This window comes from Mandrillus leucophaeus, unplaced genomic scaffold (genome assembly GCF_000951045.1).
Source record: "Mandrillus leucophaeus isolate KB7577 unplaced genomic scaffold, Mleu.le_1.0 Scaffold81, whole genome shotgun sequence".
Lineage (NCBI taxonomy): Eukaryota > Metazoa > Chordata > Mammalia > Primates > Cercopithecidae > Mandrillus > Mandrillus leucophaeus.
The window spans coordinates 3,875,230-3,899,162 of NW_012108808.1; the positions used below are offsets into that span (position 1 = coordinate 3,875,230).

The following is a 23,933-nucleotide window of genomic DNA, read 5'->3' on the forward strand; positions in this document are numbered from 1 at the left end:
GATGGATAGAAAGAGAGATAGGAGCTACAGACAGAAACTTGTTTCTTTGTAGAGTATCAGGAAGGATTCACACTAAACTACCCCCAAATCTTTGGGATAGAAGGGGAAGGGCCTTGGAAGCATAATCCACTCTCATTTATTTTAGTACCCTCAACTCTCAGCACCTGAGTTCCACTAAACTTCAAACTGCAAATCTTAGGTTGAATGATATGTTACTGCTTTCAGGAAAATACTCGAAATCATGAAGGTCTGTATGTCGTTGATGTTATGGTTTGGACTTCTTATTGTGTCTTTAAAGGACTTGCTTCTGTCTGGTTCTGACCGCTTTTTCTAGCAGTCATTAGGAGCTTCATAATCCTTAAGTCCCCATCACGGACGATGTCAGCTTCTTTATGGAAAACCTTGAGGACTTTATTATAAATTTATCATTGTAACTTTGTAAACAAAAGAGAAGCGGGGAAAGAGAACCAAGTACCTTTCGGGGAAATAACAAAGCCTGACTTCCGCTATTAAGAGCTTAAATCCAAGACGAAAGAAAGGAAGCGGCTTGCTGCCTGTCAATGTCCAGGTTCGACTGGCTGTACTCATTCTGATGACCCTTACTTTCTCCTCAGTACCCCAGATCCCCAGCCCCCTCGGGTGAAGAGCACCCGTTAAAAGCCTGAGCACTCTCCTCTCTCATGGCGGTTGTCCCTCTTCCCTACCCCTCCCCAAGCCCGTTCTACGCCTGCCCGCGAAGCTGCCGCCGGAGCCCAGTGGGCGCCCCAGCTCCCCGCCCCCGGCGCGCACGAAGCCACCGGGCCACCTACCCGCCCGGTCCATCGGAATGTTGAAGGAAATCTAGAACCCCGCGGGACAGCGCCGCTCCAGGGTCCCTAGCGACACCCCACGTCACCTGCAATCCTCACCCCGACCACCGAACCTGCTAGGTCCATAGAGCGTCTGAGCTGCACGCCCCGCGGGGAGGAGGTGGAGCAGAGGGGACCGAGCACAGGGCCTGGTGGAAGGGGTTCAGCCCCTGGCGTCGGTCTGGGCGCTCTGAGCCACACAGCAGCCAGCGCCTGAGTTTTTATCTAGGGAGTTAGTTTCGGTTTCTTTTCTCTATCCTGGGGCCTTTTCGATTTCCCCAATTTTCTGAAGGTAGAATATAGGTCTGCATTGGTTTACTCTGATCATCTTAGGGAGGTAATAGCAGAAGCGATGATATGCTATCTGGGACATGCATGTAAGAGCAGAGAAACCTGGGAGTCTAAACAAGGAATTGAGGCTGAGAGTAAACGCAGCACTGTAAGCACTGTGAACGTCTATGGTGAGGTGTGGTGTTTTTCTTTTCCGGCAAGGTACCGGACATGCAAAAATCGAGTAAAAAAAGATTAGGGGCTTTGAGTTTCTGTCCTAAGAAGTTCATTTTATGAAAAATTTCCAATATTATAACTGTCCAGTGTGAACATTTGAAAGGCCAATCCTATATCACAAAGAATTTAAATTGAGAAGAATGCTCTTTAGTTTTGTCATCAAGCTCATTAATGTTGGAAATTCGAGTTTCAACCCCAGCCCATGGTGGCCCTTAGTGCTCCAGACACTTAATTCCATAATGTTATGCATGTGCAGAATATATTGAGAGTCAAGATGGTGGTGAGGGTGCCCCAGTAACGACACTGGGTAATAAATGGAGAGAATTCGAAACCAGAAGTTCTGTCTTCAAGAAAAGGAAAGGGAGGAAGTGACTTGTTCACAATAGAAAGAGCCCAGAAGGGTAGTTTTTTCTCAGACTCTGGAATATAAAGTGGCTTCGAAAAGGAGATGAAAACATTGCTCACTTCTGTTAGGATTTTCCTTTTTTTTTCCGGTTGAAAAGAGTTATGATTGTCTTTCTCAATGAGGATGACATTGAGAAAGAACTTGAAATGACTCATGATTAAGTCATGAGTTCATCTCAGATGGGTTCTTCTCTAGCATCTGATACTGGACCTTTGTATCATAAGAATGCATTTGCTAGCAGCAGAAAATTGGGCTTTGTTGTAACAGCATTTATTGAGCTTTTTATGTGCCAGGCACATAATGTGTGTTATCACATTAAATCTCACAGAAAGCTCATGAGCAACTTTACTGTTGCTATTTTATGGAGAGGTAAATAAGGCTTAGAGAATTCAATTACTTGTCCATGACCCTACAGGTAGTTAATGGTAGCCAAGACTTCAAAATTTAATTCCAAAGATAATATCTGCAATATTATCTGTATATATTATCTCATTCCATTCTTTTAAATACTACAGTGTCATTATTCTGCCCCCAAAGCACATACAATTTAATGGGGATTTCCTCTTTTGATTGTAGCAGTGGGCCCTACATGTTCTTAATGTAATTGACTGTCTGCTGTTGTTTTTCTGTCTTAAAGAAATAGATATATCAGGTGGGGATTCCCTAGATATTAACTCCATACATCCCACTTCCTACCCCAAAGTATATGTACGATGCACATAAACAGACTCTACTCCAAATCAATATTCAGTTCTCTTCCACTTTAATAAGATATTACCATGACTCCAGCCTAGATTTTATTCAGAAACTTGAAAATCATAAACTCCATTTCAACTTTTTGGAGCCTTCCCCCTTGCCTCAATCTCTCAGCCTCCTTAGGAGCCTCACTCTTTCACCTCCCCAGGGTCAACTCTGTGAACAGGCACCGAACCTTCCTCTCACCAACATTCTCAACTACTCCATCCACTCACTTTCCTGTGCACCTGCCCTGCAACTTGATCACCTGAATCTAGTAAACCATTTTTTGCCCTTACCAGGACATTGAAGGAAATTATCTAATATTTTTCACCTCAAATTTACTGTTTATGACTATAGGTCCCCAATCTTTTTTACAGTGGCCCTTAAAACCCTAGAGCATCTTGCTGTTCTCTTCAAGTCCACTAAGAATATATCTGTTTTAAAGAGACTCCTCTCAACTGTCTGACACATCCATCTAGTCCAAGAAGCCCATGACATGCTCCATATACAATATAACCACTCCCTTTTGAGTTGGTTACCTCCAGCTTCCTCAGGAATCTCACTCCATTCCTATATTGTTAACCTCTATTTACAGCTGTGGTAGATTGAACAATGGTCCCCCAAAGATGTCTATATCCTGATCCTTGGACCTATAAATATGTCATCTTATGTGGCAAAAAGAACTTTGCAGATATTCCTAAGAATCTTGAGATGAGGAAATTACCCTGGATTATCTGGGGACTTGATATAATGAGAAGGGTCCTTATAAGAGGGAAGGACTGTTATCAAAAAGGAACCAGGACAAGGAGAATGTGGGAAATTATCAGGATTTCAAGACTGCAAAGGATGGTAAAGAGATTCGCTTTTGGGAAAACATACTCTGGAGAGAAAGTCATGAGTATGGTTGGACAGCCTTTTGCTAGTGCCTCAAAAAGAACTCTGTGACATACACAGGGAATCCAAAAGATTTCTGATAATATCAGCAGAAACACTGCTAGCTTGAACTGAAAGCTACAGAGAGGCAATAAAATGAAAGATGGTTATAGGACTCCCAGAATTTCGTAAGCAACGAACAGTCTGATGAAACTATTCAGCCACAAACTTGTGCTATCTTTCATGAAGGATGACTCTGAGGACAGAGCCTAGAGACACAAATGGTTATTCACAGGCCTTAAAACCTATGGAGTTAACCTTGCAGATTTTTGAAATTTCTTGGCTTTTTCTCCTTCCATTTTCTCCCTTTGTGAACAGGAATATCTATCACTCATACCCTATTCCTGTCCCACCATTGTATTTTGGGAGCAAATAACTTGTTTTCTAGTCTTACAGGTTCACTATATGAAGAGAAATTTTGCCTCAGGATGGTTCATACCCAAAGTCTCAACCATACCTGATCTAATCATTTAGGTCTTTTCAGCAGATGAAATGTAGATGGGATTTTTGGACTTAAGTCGATATTGTAATACGCTGGGACTTTGCGGGGACCTTAGAATGGTTCGTTTTGCATACGGAATTGATGAGAATATTTGGGGCAGAGTGTGCACTGACAAATAAATGGCTCCCAAAGCTGTGCATGCCCTAATCCCCAGAACCTGTGCATGTTACCTTACATGGCAAAAGGAACTTTGCATATGTGATTAATTTAAAGATCTTGAGATGGGGGATTATCCTAGATTTTCCAGAGTAGGCCCGATGTAATCTCAAGGGTCTTTATAAGAGAGAAACAGGAGATCAGGGGAGAGAGAAGATGCTGTGCTGCTGGCTTATACATGGAGAAAGGGGCCACAAGCTAAGGAATACACGCGCCCTGTAGAAGCTGGGAAAGGAAACGGACTCCCTGTTAGAGCCCCTAGAAATAATGGAGCCCTTACCAATACCTTGATTTTTAGGCTTCTGACCTCCAGAATTGTAACAAATGTGTGTTTTAAGCCACGAAGTTTGTGGAAACTTGCTATAGCAACAATAGGAAACTAATGCAACTGGCATTTACTATTCATTCCACTAAAATGATAAAGTCACTTTCCTCTCCAAAACAATTAAAAGAATGAGCCCTGCCCTCTTTTTTTTTTTTGAGACGGAGTCTTACTCTGTCACCTAGGCTGGAGTGCAGTGGCACAATCTCGGTTCACTGCAGCCTCTGCCCACCGGGTTCCAGCAATTCTCCTGCCTCAGCCTCCTGGTTAGCTGAGATTACAAGGGCATGCCACCACACCTGGCTAATTTTTATATTTTTAGTAGAGATGGAGTTTCACTATGTTGGCCAGGCTGGTCTCGAACTCCTGACCTCAGGTGATCTGCCCACCTCAGCCTCCCAAAGTGCTGGGATTACAGGTGTGAGCCACCACACCAGGGCCTCATCTCCTCCTTTTGATCATGGCACTTAAGGATATACATTCATCATCTCCATTTCTCCTTCAAAGTCTTAAATATTGGTCTAGTTTACCTTTAGACCAGAATCTGCCCTGAAGCACCTCTGCCAAACATCATTCATGATAACCTATTAATTGCCAAATTCAATGTAGTCCATGATTTATTGACCTATTGGTGATATTCGAGATTTTATACCAGCCTCTCCTTTTTTTTTTTTTTTTTTTTCCTTGAATCAGGGTCTTGATCTGTCTCCTAGGCTGGAGTGCAATGGTTTGATCTTGGCTCTCCACAGCTGATACATCTGAATTCCATATTCTCTTTTATGTCATTCCTTCCACTCACTAGAATGAGCTTCATGTGTTGTCATCTGGTTTATTGCAAAAGCCTATTCATTTCCTGACTCCAGCCTGCTCTCTCCATTCTGTTTTCCACTCTCCTGCCAGGGTAATTTCTTTAACATGTAAACCTGATCATGTTGCTCCCTGTCTTAAAATCCATTAGCATTCACTCATTGCTTTCAGATTAAATCTGCCTATTGGTATTTCATCTTTTTTTTTTAGAGCTCCCAAACACTATACCTTAATGGTGACAAGTAAGTGTTTTGATTCAGAGGATCTCTCTAATAACAGTTCCATCATGTGTTAGCTTTGGCATATTGGGTAAGTTAGCCTCTGTCTTTCATCTCTAAAATGGGAGTTAAAAATAATCCACAGAGTTGTTAAAGGATTAAGTGACTTCAATGTTGTAAAGAGATCAGATACGAAGCAATAAAATGCAGATATCATTACTTTTATTCTCTTCAGGAAATACTGAGAACCATGAATGCAGCACTAGGTAGCATGTCCTTCCTTGAGTTATGAGACAGATAACAGGGTCTTACTCTGTCTTAAAAAGCCTTAAAGCCTTGTGTTGAGTGGCAACAGGAATGTCAATCCATATGCATTCAAACATCATAATTTCTGGACATTCCCTTCTAGGGATTCACTAAACATGTGTGTATGGAAACCTACGACATCCAGACACTTTTTAAACACTGATACAAAATATTAAAAACTCCTTCCTTCAGAGTTTACATTCTAGTAAAGAATATAAACAATAACAAGAGAAGTAAAAAGACCATTGTGTTAGATAAAAATAAGCTATAAGAGAAAAAATACACAGAGAAGAGGAAATATCAAATCCTGATGGGAAAAGAAGATGAAATTTTAGATAGGATAGACAGGGAAAGTCCCACTAAGAAGGTGACTTAAGATTGGAAGGAAGTTAGGCCATTCTTTTTTCTTACAGAGACCAAGACTGGCTGAGGGACAGGGAAGTCCCTGAGATACAGTGAGCCACGTGGGTTCAAGGACCATTAGAGAGGCCTGTGTGGCTGAAGCTGAAGAACCAGGCAAGAGTGGGAGAATGTCACAAAGATAAGGTGAGGAGGCAGATCATGTCTGATTCCACAGAACAAAAGAGACTGTGACTTTTACTTTGAATGTGATAAGAAGGCATGTCATGGCAAATACATTGAGATTTTATTTTATACTTTTATTAAAAATTTGAACAATTCATGTACACATGTTCCTTTTGTTTTGGATATATGTTAAAGAAAAAATCAAGAAATTAAATTTAATACAAAAATAGTATAACCAATTGTATTCCTTATGTGTGTGACAATCTTACACTGGATTGTTTTCTTTTTTGGTTTGTTTTTTCTCTAATACTGATCATTGTTCTAGTGGTTTGACAGTTTTTGAGACAAAATCAAGTCAAAATAATGTAATACGTAGTTGTCCCTAGTTATCCATGGGGAACTAGTTCCAGGACCCTCTTGGATACTAAAATTCGTGGATACTCAAGTCCCTTATGAAATGGCGTATTTGTGTATAAACTTTAAATCATCTCTAGATTACTTATAATACTTAACACAATGTAAATACTATGTAAACAGTTATAATGTGTTTAGAGAATGACAAAAAAGTGTACATGTTCAATACAGAATTTTTCTGAATATTTTTGATCCATGGTTAGTTGAATCCACAGATGTGAAGCCACAGATACAGAGGGCTGACTGTATATTATTTCATAGATTTATCATCTTATAAATTTTAAATATACTGCTCATTTTCCTATCCATGTGTTTTTTCTTATTGAATTGCAAGGCCACATCTTGCCAAGGTTTCCTTTCATTTTTTTATCTTGCCTTTTCTTCTTTTTAAATGAAGATTTTGTTTTAGTTTTACAGTTAGGAACTTTTAGAAGTCATCAGATTTATCACATTGTGCCTTTATATTTTCTTCATTTGCCCTTATGGGTAGAAAACTCCTTCACTACAATAGACGGGGGAAAAAAAAAAAAAAAAGCATGTGTTTTATTACGGCTATTTTTTGGGGTTTTTTTTTCCATTTAACACCTGAATTTCTGTTGGCGTATGGTGTGAGGTTTAATGGTCTAAGTGTGTTTAATGAATGCCTCAGAGTTAATTCTTCAGACAGATGGCTGGTAAGCCCTAGCACTCCCATCTGAGGTGACCCTGATGGAGACAGGGACTAGAGCAGGCCAGGGAGCAGGGTATGCACTGCAGCTGATCTCTTGGGTTTTGGAAACTTGATCCTATACCCTTGCTTTCAGGTGTGAACTTGGGTTGCTGGGACAGTAGATCTTAGTCCTTTCTGTGGGGCACCGATTGCATTCCAGCCCTTCTGCCCCGGGAGGGGTCTGCCCTATCACCGACATCCTCACCCCTGCATGATCCAGCAGGCTGTTGGCTCTTGACTCACATTGTAAAACTCCACCCCTCTTTACTCAAAACCTCTGCCCAGGCTCACTCCCTTGATCCGAATTAATCTACTCTCATAAAGCTACTTCTTTTTTCTTCAGAGGAATCACTGAAGTCCTCATCCTTCCCCCATGGCTTTCTATTTGAGCAGTGTCCCTCTATCAAGTTTCTGGCCCACTGTCATCCACGGCACCCCACCCCTCCCCCGCCCCATCTAGCTACATACCACTTGGGTTTCTCAGAAAAGCTCAAAGGACAAGGCTTCACCCACTGAACTCCATTTATTTCCCTATTACTCACCGTCTACACCTATGATGGTTGCCTGATTTAAAATCTCCCCACCTCCCCCAGTCACCTTTTCATACCAGGCATAAACACCAGTGAGTAACAGCTGCCTACCCAGCCCAGTTAAAAGCTCCCAATTCCTCAGAGTAGCCTGAGGCAGAATAGTTTCCCTAGGGTCATCTCAGCTTCTGGATCCCAAGTCTGATCCTCTTTCCTTGCCTTCTCAGTCATCTGCTAAGCTTGTTTATTGGGCAACACTAAGCAATGTTAATGATTATTCCTGTCTTTAACTAGGAGGGGAGAAGCTCTCTCCCCATCTTCACCCACTTCTGTGAAGCTTTCAGGGACTATGGGTCTTGCATTGAGAGCACTTCCCCAGGCAGGGCTGGCCCAGACAGTCAAAGAATAGGTCCAGCCACTTCTCAGCCCAGCTGACATTTGGCGCTTTGTGATCTTGGGTAAGATATCTTCTCTTGGGAGGTCAGACAAGGTCAGTTCTTCCGGCTATGACATTGTGTGAGGCAATGAAGAGGGGAAAGTCCATGAATGGAAGGTGGAACTTGATTGAACCTGTTTTGTGGGTTCAGGAGAGGTGCTCTCACAACTCACTGGAGGTAGGCAAGGTAGGGGAAGACTTCCATGGAAACTCCTGGCTCTGGGGTGCCTGCTTCACTGATGATTGAGTGGGCACCCTATAGGGTACACCTCTGTCAAAGTAATTCAAAGTCCTGCTCATCATTCAGACTGGGCTTGTCAGGAATCAGGTACACTTGGATAACCTAGCCTTGATTCCATTCAATTTCCTTTTATAGCTTAGAAAAATAGGAGTACAGTTGTTCCTCAGTATCCAAGGGAGATTGGTTTCAGGACCCCCTGCAGATACCAAAAGCTACAGATGCTCAAGTTCCTTATTTAAAAAAATGGTGTAGTGTTTTATATAATCTAGGCGTATCTTCCCATATACTTTAAATCATCTTTAGATTCCTTATAATACCTAATACAATGTAAATGCTTTATAAAAAGGTGTTATACTATATTATTTGTATTATGTTTCATTGTTGTATTTTTTTTTTTTATTTTTGATCCACTGTTGGTTGAATCACCAAATGCAGAGTCCATGGAGGGCTAACTGCATTTTTATGCTTATAATACCAATATTGCTTTGACAAGTTCATTCTGTGTTATATTAATTTAGGTTTCATTTGTACAATCATTAGTACAGTATTCAATTTATAACTCATAAATAATAAAGCATATTAACAAATGCATATGCTGTCTCTATGGAAAAGTAATTACCTAAAAATGTTCTAAATAATCTGTTTGATTTTACCCTGCAGAGAAAGCCTTCTTGATTAAGAAACAATATATTCAATGAAACTACAGTCACAGTTACAGAAGTCAGATGAGCACACTGGGTCTGTGATATTTCTGCAACAGGCTTTTTCAACACCTGTTGATCAGTCAATCAGAGAAAACCTCAGGGGCTGAAGATAGGCCAAGCTTGGTGGAAATTCCTTCCCAAAATAGCAATAGCTGAGCAAATTGCTAGGCTGACAGAAGTAGAGTATGGACAGGTCTTGGGATTTTGTGCGAGAGAGCAACTGTCTTCGATGGTTGGCATTTTTTCAATATTTAAATTGTTTGGTCCAACAGCTGATTTCCTCCTTTGTCATATTCTTTCCTATTTGCTTCCCCAGGCAATGACAGCCACGTCCTTCCACATTAGACTTCTTGGGTAAGCAGCTTCTGAAATTGTTCTACAGCTGTTCGTAGCTGTCTGGCAGCGACCACTCCATTTGCAAGGTTGTTGAATATTGCTAAGTATCTCTATGAGGCATATAAAATGCAAAGTTTAAGAGAAACAAAATATTGTTCATTTTGATTTAGATCATTCTAAATAACTAATTATCTTGGTAGATTTGCCTTTTCTTTCTGGTGGAGGAAAAAACAAATCACCCTATACAGTTTATTGATGTCTTCATATGTTGTAAAATGTCAAAGCAACTCAATTTAAAGCATTAAAACTTTCAGCCATGCAAATAGTCTTAACTTTTTTTAAGTTATATTCAGACTTCAAAGACTTATCTTCCTGTTTCCCTTAGCATAATATAATCAGCATTTTTCCTTTAATATAAATACATCAGAAAAATATTTTACAGTTACTTTAAAATTCCATGAGTTTATTAAGCCATTCCATAACGTGAACATTTAGATTGCCTCAATTTTTTTGCTTCCATAAATAATATAGAATTAAATGTGTTTTTATATAAAGTGTTTACTGTAGTTAGGATTGTGTCCTTGGAGCAGACCAGAGATAGAGTGGATCAAAGGTTATGACATTTTAAAGGTTGCCAGATGAAGAGGAATGTTCATACAGTATATGCGGAATATCATTCACTTGTGTATGGGTCTGATGTGCAAATCATCACACAAGAGCTTTCCACAGTAGAGGAAATCTGGTTTAAGATTTTTAAAATCAGTAAAGTCTTTTTCATTCTCCAAATAGAAACATACTGCATTCAAAATTTCTTTAATTGATTATTCTCTATTTTATACCCAAAGACTTCAAAAAATTTTACTCTCTAGTGGATTAAACAATTAAGAAAGGTTTTTAAAGATTAAATGGACTTTAGGCTCATGACTGGAATTTTTGTTTTTTGGTTTTTTTTTTTTAGAAATGGAGTCCTACTATGTTACCCAGGCTGGCCTCAAAGTCCTGGGCTCAAGGGATCATCCTGCCTCATCCTCCTCCTGCCTCATCCTCCCAAGTAAACATAAAAAAAAATATAACAATGAAACATGTACCACTGAGCCCAGCAATTTTTCTGATGATAAATTTAATGCAAACACATGCAAATTTCAAATACAAAAAGAAAAAAATGCAAGTTTCCTTTAATCTTACCTTCCAGATATAATAACTAGTATACGATGTGTTTGTTTCACTTAATGCTATATTTGGGATATCTTATTTCTATATCACTTGTTTTAGTACCTTAGAACACACGTTTTAAAAATCATAATTATTGATAGGGAAAAGTATAAAGAGTAAGAAACAGTAACAGTCAAGATAATCTCTGATGCCATTGTTTTTCTCAGATACCATTTTTAAAATAACAATACAGCAGGTACTTTGGAGTCAACGTACAACCCTATTTGTATCCTAGTCAGAATGCATTTTCTCACTAAAATTAAACTGTCATCTTCCAGGAAAACTTTAAAATGTTTTATTCATATGTCAGGAGAGAGGGACAAATTATAAAAATAGATACAATTATACATACAAATACGATGATGCTCTAACACACTCCTGTGTATACACTTTTTATCCTAAATCTTGAATATATTTCTATGACTACATATGTATTTATCCATTCCACTATGATTTTTTTTCCAATTCATGTGAGCCAAAAGAACTTCAATTGGCTGAATGAAGAGAAACAGGAATCCAGTTTTTTAATAATGAGGGGAAGTCAGTGGAACTGAACAAGGCCAAGAAATAAATCAAAATGTATGTAGTTATTTCATATATACTGCCAATTCAAACTAATGTTCTTTCCATACAATAATAAAATATGTCATTTTATTCATCCATTCCTCCATTCCTTGTCTTGCCATAAGAAATTTGTTAGTGCTCCAGTAGCACTGAAGGGCTACTCTCCCCTGCCCTTAGAGTTCCTTTTCACACAATTTTCCTGGATATACTGCCATGCTAATTTGTCTAGGTAAACTTTTGTGTCAGTTTTTCTAAGTAAAGCAAAAAATGCTACTTTATTTTTTATTTTCGTTTTTATTTTTTAGAAAGAAGACCTTGTTCTGTCACCCAGAATGAAGTGTGCAGTGGCACAATCATGGCTCACCGTAGCCTTGAACTCCTAGGCTCAAGCAATCCTCCCACCTCAGCCTCCCAAGTGGTTGAGACTATAGGAACACACCACCAAGCCTGGCTAAATTTTTTAGTTTTTCTAGAGACAGGGTCTCACTCTATTGCCCAGGCTGGTCTTGAACTCCTGGCGTCAAGCAATTCTCCTTCCTCAGCCTCCCAAAGTGTTGGGATTACAAGTGTGAACTGCTGTATCTCGCAAAAATCCTATTTTAATCGAGATTATATGACATTTGTACATTATTCTGATAAAGAACTGATTACATTACAAACTCAGTTCTTCCTATATAAAGAACAGAATATAGCATTCCATTTATTTCATTATTTCATTCCTTTCTCTTCTTTAGTATACATTAAAACCTGCATATTAGTTGTTAGTATTCCTTGGTGTTTTATCTCATTACTATATATTGCATCATATATGTATATGTATACACAGTCACACACGCACCTATACCTTAATATATAATGTTAAAGTAGAACCATTCTCTTCACTTCTCACAAACTTTTTTTTTTCATTGGGACTAGATATTGAATTTTGTCTGAAGACTCAGTAACAATATATGGAGCTGACCATATGGCTTTTTTCATTTGAGTTTCTTTTGAGGAATTAAATACTAGAAATTTGGATGTTAAACCAACTTTTATGATTTGGCTAAAACCCAATTGTCCAAAGTGTATTATTCTTTTAATACACTGTTGGCTTTTATTTATTACTATTTTTTTCAAATTTTATTTCACTATTCAAAACACCAATGTGCAATCATCTCTCCTCATTCAATTTTATATTACTGAATAATGACACAATGATAAAGGGATAATATAAGGATATAATGATGTCATTCTTTGTAAATTCTAAGACTTATTTTATTTGCTTAAATTCAATAAAATCTGCTTTTGAAATTAATTTTACTGACTTGTTCACACTAAATAATACTTTCTCTACATTTGGAACCTTATAAGGCAGATAGAAAACGAGATTATTTCTAAGGATCATAATATCTAACTGTACCCCAATACTCGTATATAGACATAGATTTTGTTTTCAGACTATTTCAATTCTACTTCTATTACCTATCATCATAAGATTATGTTTCTCTCTTCATTTCTGTGCATATGCACCAGTTAGCAAACATTCCAAGTAGCAGAAACATTTGACCAAAAGACCACCCACAGGCTCTGGCTACATTTATGCAGCAGATTTAACCACATTTCATAAAATCAAGCTCATGAGGGACAAATGTGGAGTTCACTGCTATGTACAGATAGACATACCAGTTTAATCAGACAAGTCTTTGGGGCCATACCTGATTCTGTGACATGTACGCAAGCCAGATACAAAGTATGAGGAAGAAGTAGAAAGACTGGTCATGGCTTTGAAAGACACTTGTTCCCAGGATCACCAGATGGACCATTAGGACAATTCTGCAAGTGTTTCATGCCTCCAATTTTAGTGTGTTCTTTGATCAGACTTCTCAGTTACCATTTTCTCACATGCTCTGTGATCCTTGTTTCCTGATGGTTGATGCCAGGAATAAAGAGAGGAATAAAAGTGAAAAGGGAGTAAGTAGACTTGTTTCTTGACACTTAGGATTTTCAAACTTCCTGGATCATAAGAGAAAGAAAACATCAAAGGGGAATGAATGAGCAAGTCTGCAGCATTTCTTTGCACACCCCTTTCATCAAGGAAACTTAGAATACCTTTACTTTCTCTATTGGCTGCCTGAGAGTATCTCCTAAAACAAAGTTTGTAAACCAGTTTCCCTGATTGACCTGAACCTGGGGGGCACACTGATAGATAATCTCAAAACAGAGTGATCTACAGCCTGGAAAATCTGGTGAAGAAGAAAAATCAGTATATGAGAGAGCTAGAGGAAGAAAGTTTACAGTCAAATAACATGTTTGAATGTGTGATTTTGAAAACAGAGCATGCCCCAATGTGGCTGTAGGACTGATGGGTTAAAGGGAATAGAGGTGTGGTAGCCAACTGCCAAGATGACCACAAATGCATTGTCTTGCCAACTGGTTCTTACGCCTCTGTGCAGTCTCCTCCCCCAGTGGATACTGCCAGTTTGTATAACTAAAGGATACTGCAGAAAAGATGAAATATGACCTGCAAGGCTGGATCATAAAAGACATCATGGGGCCGGGTGCTGTGGCTCACACCTGTAATCCCAACACTTTGGGAGGCCAAGGTGGGTGAATCACCTGAGGTCAGGAGTTTGAGACCAGCCTGGATGAAACCCCATCTCTACCAAAAATACGAAAACTTAGCCAGGCGTGGGGCGGGTGCCTGTAATCCCAGCTACTTGGAGGCTGAGGCAGGAGAATCCCTTGAACCCAGGAGGCGCAGGTTGCAGTGAGCCGAGATCGTGCCACTGCACTCCAGCCTGGGCAACAAGAGCAAAACTCCACCTCAAAACAAAACAAAAAAAAGACACCCTGGCAGAATCTAGCTGCCAGGAAGTGAGGAAACTCAGGCAGTGACACAGAGAAGTCAACAGGGCTCCAGCCAATAACAGGACTAACTTTCCAGGCATGTGAGTGAGCTGCCTTGATTTTCCAGCCCCAGCCATGCTTCCACCTGAAAGAAGCTGGGGCAACATCTTCAGTACAATCTCATGATACCCTGATCTGGAATTACCCAGCTAAGACTAATGGATTCTTGACACATAGAAACTGTGAAATAACAAATATGTATTAAGACATTAATTTTTGCAGTAATTTGTTATGAAGCAGTAGATAAGTTATACCTGATTTTGGAGGTGGAGGAGGTCTGTTTGTGTGATCTATAAGAGAAACGGAGATGAAGATTCATAGAGAAAAGCAGGTCCAAAACCAATATGCCAAGGTATAGAATAGAAAAATGGGTGCTGACTCACCCAGAATAATGGCAGGGTGTGGAGTGAAGAAGAGAACCAACAGCCCAACTAGATCCAAAGTCTTAATTTTAAAAAGTGGGATGGAGGATGGTTGATGCAAATGTAAGTGCTTCAAAAGAGCAGAAATTTCTATAAGAAGAAGTAATCATTTGAAAGCTGAACTGGAGCCCCGTGAAGGAGCCACAGACCACCTTTCCCAATGTTGGTGCACACAGAAATGGGCTCTGGTGGGAAATATGAAAGTGCATAAGAAATGATACTACTGTCCACACACTAATCTCATCCTTAATATCAATTGGACCTTGCTATACTCACTTAAGAGTATTGGTCAACTGCCGGGCGCGGTGGCTCAAGCCTGTAATCCCAGCACTTTGGGAGGCCGAGACGGGCGGATCACGAGGTCAGGAGATCGAGACCATCCTGGCTAGCACGGTGAAACCCCATCTCTACTAAAAAATACAAAAAACTAGCCGGGCGAGGTGGCGGGCGCCTGTAGTCCCAGCTACTCCGGAGGCTGAGGCAGGAGAATGGCATAAACCCGGGAGGCGGAGCTTGCAGTGAGCTGAGATCCGGCCACTGCACTCCAGCCTGGGCGACAGAGCGAGACTCCGTCTCAAAAAGAGTATTGGTCAACTGTCTCAATTTTTTTTTTTTGATGCCAATTTTCTAAGGAAAAGAACTTCTGTTTCTCAAATTCTTCAAAGATTTTTAAAACAAGCTTGGTTTGCTGCACTGTTTATAATACATACACAAAAAGGTCACATTTCTCTGTCCTTTTGACTAAAATCATACCTGGCTTTGAAGCCTCTCTCAGGACCACAAGCTGTTTTTTTTTTTTTTACTTTTTTCTTCTTATGGCTTCATCACTTCGCTGGTGTTGTACCAGGATTTACGAACCAAGCAATTCAAAGAAATGTGGGAGAGGCCTCATCTGGTCAGGAGTCCAACATGATTGCCTCTGGAATTCACCATGAGACTCACAGTTCACCAGAAGGCAGAGGCAAAAATCAGAGTTGCCAATTAAAATTATTTCTAAAGACAGTTCACTGCTTCCAATTCCCAAGCCTTTCTGAGACTCCATGGGGTGAATCACTTGCTTCTTTTCTGCATCTCCTCCTACAGGCATCGAAGTTTTGTAATTTAGTTACATGCATACTTATATTTATCTCTTTCCAATAGTTTTGTTCACTTCTGATATCTTCTATTGTCTTCCCTCCCAATTTCTGCCCTTTTCAGTTTTTTACAATTATCTTGTGGCTTTAGGAAAAAGCAGATATAAACATATATGTAATCAAGGCTATAGTTTGAAGGTTTTTGTCCCCTTTAAAATTTATGTTAATTACTAATCCCCTATGCAACAGTGTCCGGGAGGTGTAACCTTTAGAAGGTGATTCAGGAGGACTCCTCATGAATGGAATTTGATGCCCTTAGGGCTTGATGGAGGAAGTTTGACCCCCTCTTGCCCTTCCACCTTCTGCCATGTGAGGACACAGTGCTCAAGGCATCATTGTGGAAGCAGAGATGGGAACTTCACCAGACAATAAACCTGCTGGCACCTTGATCTTAGACTTTCCAGCCTCCAGAACTACGAGAAATAAATTTCTGTTCTTTGTAAATTACCCAGTCTGTGGCATTTTGTTGTAATGGCACAAACTAAGACAATCAACGAGACTTGTATTTCCCTCGTAAGCATAAATTTTAAAATCGCTTCTTAATTAATATAATAGATGAAATGACCCACAGAAGTATCCAGTTCCAGAAAGAACCATTTATAAAGGACCAGTTTTGCCTATAAAGAAAATACAATACAATTTCCTATAAAGAAAATACTTCACAAATTTTCTACCATCAGGAAAAAAAAATCTTTAGATATTAAACTAAATCAAATGTGATGGTCTTATCCAGACAAAGGAAGACTCAGCACTCCATTTCCAAGTTAACTGGGAGCTTCTGTGTTGCTCTTTGTGCCCCCTTGTATTTGACTCTGCTATCTGACCTTTAAATTGAAAAGCTTTCTATTCTTGCTATCTGTTTGTTATTTGAAAGATCAAAATATTAAACTCTTGCTATCTCTATTTGTCATTTGAAAGATCAAAATATTAAATGATTGTGAAACATTTTTTGCATCTGTAAGAGGGCTGATACTTTTCCTGAATATTATTCATTCAACATTTATTTATTTCTTTGACGAATATTTACTAGATGCTCATGATGTCCTAGGCATTGAGCTAAGAACTCAATGTTGCGACGTGGATAAGACCAGTCCCTGTGTGTTCACACTTATTTAATACTATTATAGACAAGACTTTTAATACATACCATAGTCATATATCAATTTTTAATTAGCAATATGAAGTAAGAGAACAATGGGACTTTCCACTCAATTTGCCAGGTGGCTAAATTTTCAGTTACTGAATTTACTATTTTAGGATAATCTAGCACATGATCAAAATTTAAATGCACAGAGCAGAAGATCACAGTAAGAAGAGCTTCCATTTGGATTATCACTTCTTCTACTTGGAGTCACATACTGTACTTTAAATTGATTAAGAACATGTTAACGGGGCAGGTGGTGATTTCCAGCTACAAGTCCAAAGTATAGAAGAATGTGTTTAAATCCTATGTTTATCAGATCCATAAATATAGTTCCTTCTATGTTAAGTGGCTTTATTTCTAAGAACCCAGCCCTCAGTCCTGGGGGTGCTTCCCAGCCCGCTGCTGGAATTCCTGATTATGGCAGTCTGCTGAAACATGAGCTCAGTTACCAAATATAGCTGAGTGGAGGAAGAGGACAGATGAGAGTCTGAAGCCACAGTTGCCTCAAAGTGACTACGGACCAGGCAGTCTTTAATGAATAGGCAAGGCCACAACCTCCATTCTCCCAGAAAAGAAGAAATGCTCATCTGAAATTCATCACCTCTCTGGAGTCTTCAAACTGACCAAGCACTGAAAAGGTCTGTAAGGTGTATCTTAATATACTAACTAGTACGGCAACATTTTAAGAACTTAAAAAAAAAAAAAAAAAAAAAACTAAAACTGTAAAAGTTTTTCTGAAAACATGATATATTGAGAAAATATCTTAATTATTCTTTTGCTTGGAGAGGAAAAGTAATGAGAATGTTATGGTTTTGCCAAAAACACATAATACGTAAGATTTGCCTGCCCACTTTATCTCTGCCTTTGCTGTCAGAGAATTATACTTTCTGTTATAAGCTTAAGCGTGCTAAGTTGGTGCTATCAACTCCAAAAGAATTTAATGTATTTAAGGAGCCAGCTTTTGTCAAGATTGTGTACATGTTACGTTTCACAGAAAAGGAAAATGCAGTTTTCTAGATCCTCACCCATATTTAAGCTAAATACGTAATGATGGCTTACAGTGATAGACTTTAGATTTTAGTCCATTATAAATTGTTAATTACACTTTCAAAAGATTCTAAAAGTAACTCACTGGACATAATGAGTTGGGATAGTAACAGTAGGTATTTTAAATTATATTCATGCATAAAATTTACATACTTTTAATAAGATAACGCTTACTAAGGGAAACCACAGTGCAGTCTCTGGAGTCCAGTCAAATTTAAACATCACAGTATAATTTTTATCATGTTGCTTTAAGTTGCACATGAAATTGTCTTGAATCCAATAGAGGAGGTTGACATAAAATGATTTCAGGCTCATATTACTTATTAACATTTGCTAAAAATACTAATTGCCTTCTAGTATGAATAATGTGGTGACATATAAAGCCCATTTCTTGGCAATATAAAACTATTCAAAATCTATTCAGTCACATATATACAGAAATTAAATCCTCATTGCATGATAAAGATGCCTTCCAATCTTTTTTTCTCACAGAAAGAACTTGAGTACTCACCTCAATTATTCAGATTTTAAAAATCGAAGTCTTTTTGACAAGTTATAGCTAACAGTAGAGAAGGCCAGTGAGGTTTATCTGGCCACTAACTGCCCTGTAAATACATGATTACACATTCCTAGAATACAAATTAGTCCTCCAGCATCCTAGAATCTGGTATGGATTAGGGTCTGTATCCCAGGGGTTCTGTGTCAGCTCTTCCTCTGGGTTTCTCTGTGTTATTGCTAGAGTTGAATATTAAAACTGGCCTTATAGCATCTTTCACAATAGAACGACGATCTGGATTGCACTAGACAAGTACAATCACTTTGACCTCCTTACCTCATTTTTTTAAAATGTAGAGGGCACTCATTATTCACGTTTAAAAATAAATCTGACAAGTTCTTTAAGAGATACCAAGTGAAATTTTGCAAGGCCCAGACAAGAGCTCCACTTCTTAAAACAATATGTGTGTGGAGGCTGTCAAAGGGTACTGCGATGACTGAGCTCCAGTTAGAAATTCAGGCCATCTAGAGTTAAGGACTGTGTCCTGGTGAGATTACAGCAAAGAAAACAAAGATTGAACAAAACATCTTCAACTAAAATTTCTAACTGTTAAATCATATTAGAGAATATAGAAGCAAATTTGGTGAATAGGTTTTGAATTTAAGTGAGAAGAATAAAGCCCTGAATTGCATAATGGTAGTGGAAATGGATAATTCAGATGTAAAATCTAAATATTTGCAATGGACTTAGCATGGTGAATAAAGTTGATAAGATGAAGAGGACATGGGATAACTTCAAAAACTCTGTAAAGTATCTTATTTGGCTGTTTTGGCATTAAATGAGCTATTAGATTATGTCCTTGAAATTGAGATTAAATATGCTGTTTAAAGAGATATTTAAAACTGTAGGATAAATATATCTTCCTGCAATGATAATTTATTTAATAATTAGAAAGGAAAATAATCCATGTGTATTAATAAATTATAAAATTGCAGTACATTTTCTGCATCAAATATAAAATTTCATAAATTTTTCATGTTTGACTTTTGCCCTAAAGGAACCTTTGTAGCAAAAGGGAAACAGGGAAGAAGGAAGGGAGAAGGGAGGGAGGGAGGGAGGGAGTTGATTTAGTCTAGGGGTTGCCTGTGATTCTGAAGCACGAAAATAAAGTGTTAAAGCCTTTCTAACTTTGTTTTTCATAGTTTAGGTTTTATTAAAAGATATTTCAATATCAAATCTTTGTATCAATAGTTTGCATTACTTTTTTAGTAATTGCTTAAATATGAAAATAAATAAAACTGCTAAACCTAAAATTAAAAATCACTTACAACTTTTTTTCAAAAATTACAAAGTAAGTAACAAAAGATCCCCCTGAATGTCCCACCTTTCAACTCTTACCCCTGCCTAAATCCCCCCACAGAGGTAGTCAGTGTTGATTGATTGGTGTATGTTATTCCAACCATTTTCATATATTTATTCCTTTCTATATATACATTTTTAAATGACTGTGGGAATTTAGCTATTCCATCTGGACTCTCTAAAGAATCTGCTGAATGTGGTACATGGTATTAAGTGATCCTTACTGTCTGTCAGCGTTTTTCTAACATCAAACTTTTTCTTTCAAAATTGTAGCAGTTCTTCGTCGACTCTAAAAGTATTTCATGAATAGACTTCAAAAGTTTTCCCCTTATCTAAATTCTTAAAGTAATTTCCTATAATATCCCCAAGAAGAAAAGAAAACTGCAGTTAAATGCAGGCTTCCACTTCTGCCACTTTCTGATGGCTCTGGTTGGGACAAATAATTGAGCATTTTTCTGCTGCAGTTGTGGGTAATACAAAACATAAAATAGAAAAATAACATCTACTCCATGGATTGCTCTGAAGATCAAACTGTTCACTTTTGAAAGCAGGTAACTCCCAAGCTGTTATGTAGGAACAACTTGCATTGTTTGTCAGTGAATTCTTTCTACTGGACTCTGCTCTTTCTCATGTATATTCCTTGTCTTCCCCAAGTCCCTCCACGTGGAAGAAACCTGTTTCCATTTCAACAGTCAATAGTGCCTTGATTCATGGGGATCATGCCAGGGGGTGATCACGCCAGGGGGTGATCCCAGGAGTCTTGTTTGTTTTTTGAGTCAGGGTCTCACTCTGTTGCCCAAGCTGGAATGCAGTGACCTGATCATAGCTCACTGCAGCCTAGAACTCTTGGATTCAAACAATCCTCCCACCTCAGCCTCTGGAGTAGCTGAGGCTACAGGCACACATCACTGCACTCAGCTAAGTTTTTGGGGTTTTTTCTGTATTTTTGTAGAGATGAAGTCTCACTGTGTTGCCCAGGCTGGTACCGAACTCCTGGGTTCAAGCAATCTTCCTGCCTCAGTCTCCAAAAGTGCTGAGAGTACAGGCCTGAGCCACCATGCCCAGCCCCCTATAAATATTTCTTAAATGACAACAGAGAGGATTCTCCCAAATATCATAGAGCTGGTTTTCAGGTAATCTATCCCCAAAAGTCAGCAACTTTAAAGGTAAACGGTAGTCATAATTTTTAAATTTGTCTATCTTTTCTATCATTTGTATATTCATATATGAATGTGAACCATATACATTTATGCCTACAGTACATATTCAGCAACTAAAAAATAAATGTTTTCCCAAATATTAAGATAGTCATGCCAAGATAAGATTCATAAAATTACTTATGTCAAATGTGTAATACACATACCAATGAAAACTTATTTATATGTTCTATATTTTATAGTATAACATGAATCTAACAGAATTCAGATGACACTAACTTAGGGAGAAGTTGCAAACCATAAAATTACAATTAGAAGTAATCTATAAATTAAGTGACATAAAATTCCTTAAGAAAGAATGAAATAGCCAGGCCTCTTGGCTTGTGCCTGTAATCCCAGCAACTCAGGAGCCTGCTTGAGGCCAAGAGTTGAAGACAAGCCTGGGCAATGAAGGGAGATCCTGTCTCTACAAAAAATAAAAGAGAATTAGCAGGACGTGGTGACATGCACCTGTAGTCCCAACTACTTGGGAAGCTAAAGCAAAAGGGTCCTTTGAGCCCACTAGGTCAAGGTTGCAGTGAGCTATTATCACACCACTGCACTATTACAGCCTGGGCAACAGAATGAGACCCTATCTCCAAAATTTAAAAAAAGAAAAAAAAAGGAGAAGGAGATATGCCCAGGGGGTTAACAAAATAGGTCACCATGGACGTTTACATTTGAAAGCAATATTTGCTTAGGATAAGCCAAGATGCTTATAAAGGATATAAGCTGCCTGCTGACAATTCAAGGTGGATAGCATTCTGTAATGACTCACAATATTTGCCAACCCTCCCAAACCTTTGCTTCACTAAATGTTTGCTTAAGATGAAGAGTCTGGCATTATGCATAAATGTCGAAATTCACCTGGGAGAATTTCCCTTCAGAGCGCCATGAGATGACACAGCAGTGCCCCCATGGTACACTCTGAAGGAACCTAAAGGACCATTGACCTGAGCACATTCTCCTCTTGTGACTTTCACCACCTTCCCCGCCAAGGGTGTGCCCCCCAAAACAGCAGTGGTCTGTAGATGTGAAATTCACATGCGAATGTGCATTTCATTTTACCTTATATTTTTGCACCCTAACAACTTTCAAAGCTAGTTTGAAGCTGTATGCAATAAAAGCATAGTAAAATTGCCCAAAATCAATTAAGAAAATATAGAAGATCAAACCAAGTATAAAAAGCTTTGAACTTGAAATGTTTTCTCAATTTACTACCTTTGTCCTTTCTCTTAGAATCTTTACCTCCTAGGACAGAGAATCTATCTTCTTCCCAGCTATGTCCCTGGCTTATAAAAGAGGTGCCTAGCATATAGCAGGCACTCAATAAATGCTGACTGAATAAAACAATGAGAAAAGTAAGCTAAAAAATTTTTTTAGCTAAAAACATCTGAATTTCTATGACGGAAAATTTAACCCTGAGCTTGCTAGTATCCATGTGAAAGCGTCATCGAAGTTTACAGAATTCTTTGTCTAATAGAATTGCCAGAAAATAGAATGCTTTTCTAGTTCCAAATTTTTTCATAAGAAACTGTCTTCGAGGGTAATGAGAAACATTAACATCCATGTTATAGATACCTTTTTTTTTTTAACACAATGTCTGACCTATGAATGATTTTGTATTAGCAAAATGAGCAGGTAAAGTGTATTTTATATGTAGACACAGTTATGTGTTGTATGTATATACTAACATTTAGCACTGATTACTCTATCAAGTTCTTACCAGAAAATAGAGCCTGGGGCACAAGTAACAGTTGATAAAACTGAGGAAAAACCTAGTTTAAGAGCAGAATAACATTTAGTTGCACTCAGGGGCTCACATCTGTAATCCCAGAACTTTGGGAGACCAAGGCAGGAGGATCCCTTGAGTCCAGGAGTTTGAGACTGGCATGTGCAAAAAAGGGAGACCTCGTTTCTACAAAAACATATTTTAAAATTTAGCCAGGCCTGATGATGTACGCCCGTAGTTCTAGCTACTCAGGAGAATGACGCAGGAGGATCCCTTGAGCACAGGAATTCAAGGCTACAGTGAGCTATGATCATGCCTTTTCAGTCCACGCCAGGAGACAGAATGAGACCCTCACTCCAAAGAGCAGAATAACATTTAGCTGAAGAGAGCATGTCCCAGAGAAATGCCACAGCAGGTTCTGGGAGGCTAAAAGCAAATCAGACATCAGAACATTTCCTGCCTCATGGCTTTGTTCATGTGTCTGTCAAATCCTATCCAAGGCTCAAACCACATTTCAAACACCCGGTATTTCTTAGCTTTTCTCCATCATCTGCCATAACCTAGACAGTGTGCTAAGCATTTGCCATACAAAGATGCCAGTCACAGCTCCTGCTTCCATGGGGCTCACAGTTGAATGAGGAAAGCATTCTCTAAATAAATACGTGTAATTTAATATGATGACTGCTAAGAGAAATGCAATGCGGAGTGACATGCTTGGAAGAAGCAGCAAATTATATTGATTGGGGAATCGTTAGAAAGTACCAAAAAGTGGTAAAATTTAAGAAAGTTTTCAAGGATGAACTGGAGCTTGAAAAACAGAAAGAGGGCCAGATGCAGTGGCTCATGCCTGTAATCCCAGCACTTTGGGAGGCTGAGGCAGGCAGATCACAAGGTCAGGAGACTGAGACCATCCTGGCTAACATGGTGAAACCCCATCTCTACTAAAAATACAAAAAGTAGCCAGGCAAGGTGGCGGACACCTGTAGTCCCAGTTACTCAGGAGGCTGAGGCAGGAGAATGGCATGAACCTGGGAGGTGGAGCTTGCAGAAAGCCGAGATTGTGCCACCGCACTCCAGCCTGGGCAACAGAGCGAGACTCCGTCTCAA

At 38.9% G+C, this 23,933-nt stretch overlaps 2 protein-coding genes across 2 annotated transcripts in view; one reads left to right on the forward strand and one right to left on the reverse strand.

The window, feature by feature from the left end:
- DDX60L (DEAD (Asp-Glu-Ala-Asp) box polypeptide 60-like) overlaps window positions 1–1,067 on the reverse strand; it is a 143,983-nt gene extending 142,916 nt beyond the window's left edge. The window contains exon 1 of the mRNA XM_011967792.1: window positions 909–1,067. The gene's annotated coding sequence lies outside the window, so the exon portion shown is untranslated. The remainder of the gene's footprint in view (window positions 1–908) is intronic.
- Window positions 1,068–17,563: 16,496 nt separating this feature from the next.
- PALLD (palladin, cytoskeletal associated protein) overlaps window positions 17,564–23,933 on the forward strand; it is a 446,787-nt gene continuing 440,417 nt past the window's right edge. Inside the window, exon 1 of the mRNA XM_011967795.1 lies at window positions 17,564–17,634. The gene's annotated coding sequence lies outside the window, so the exon portion shown is untranslated. The remainder of the gene's footprint in view (window positions 17,635–23,933) is intronic.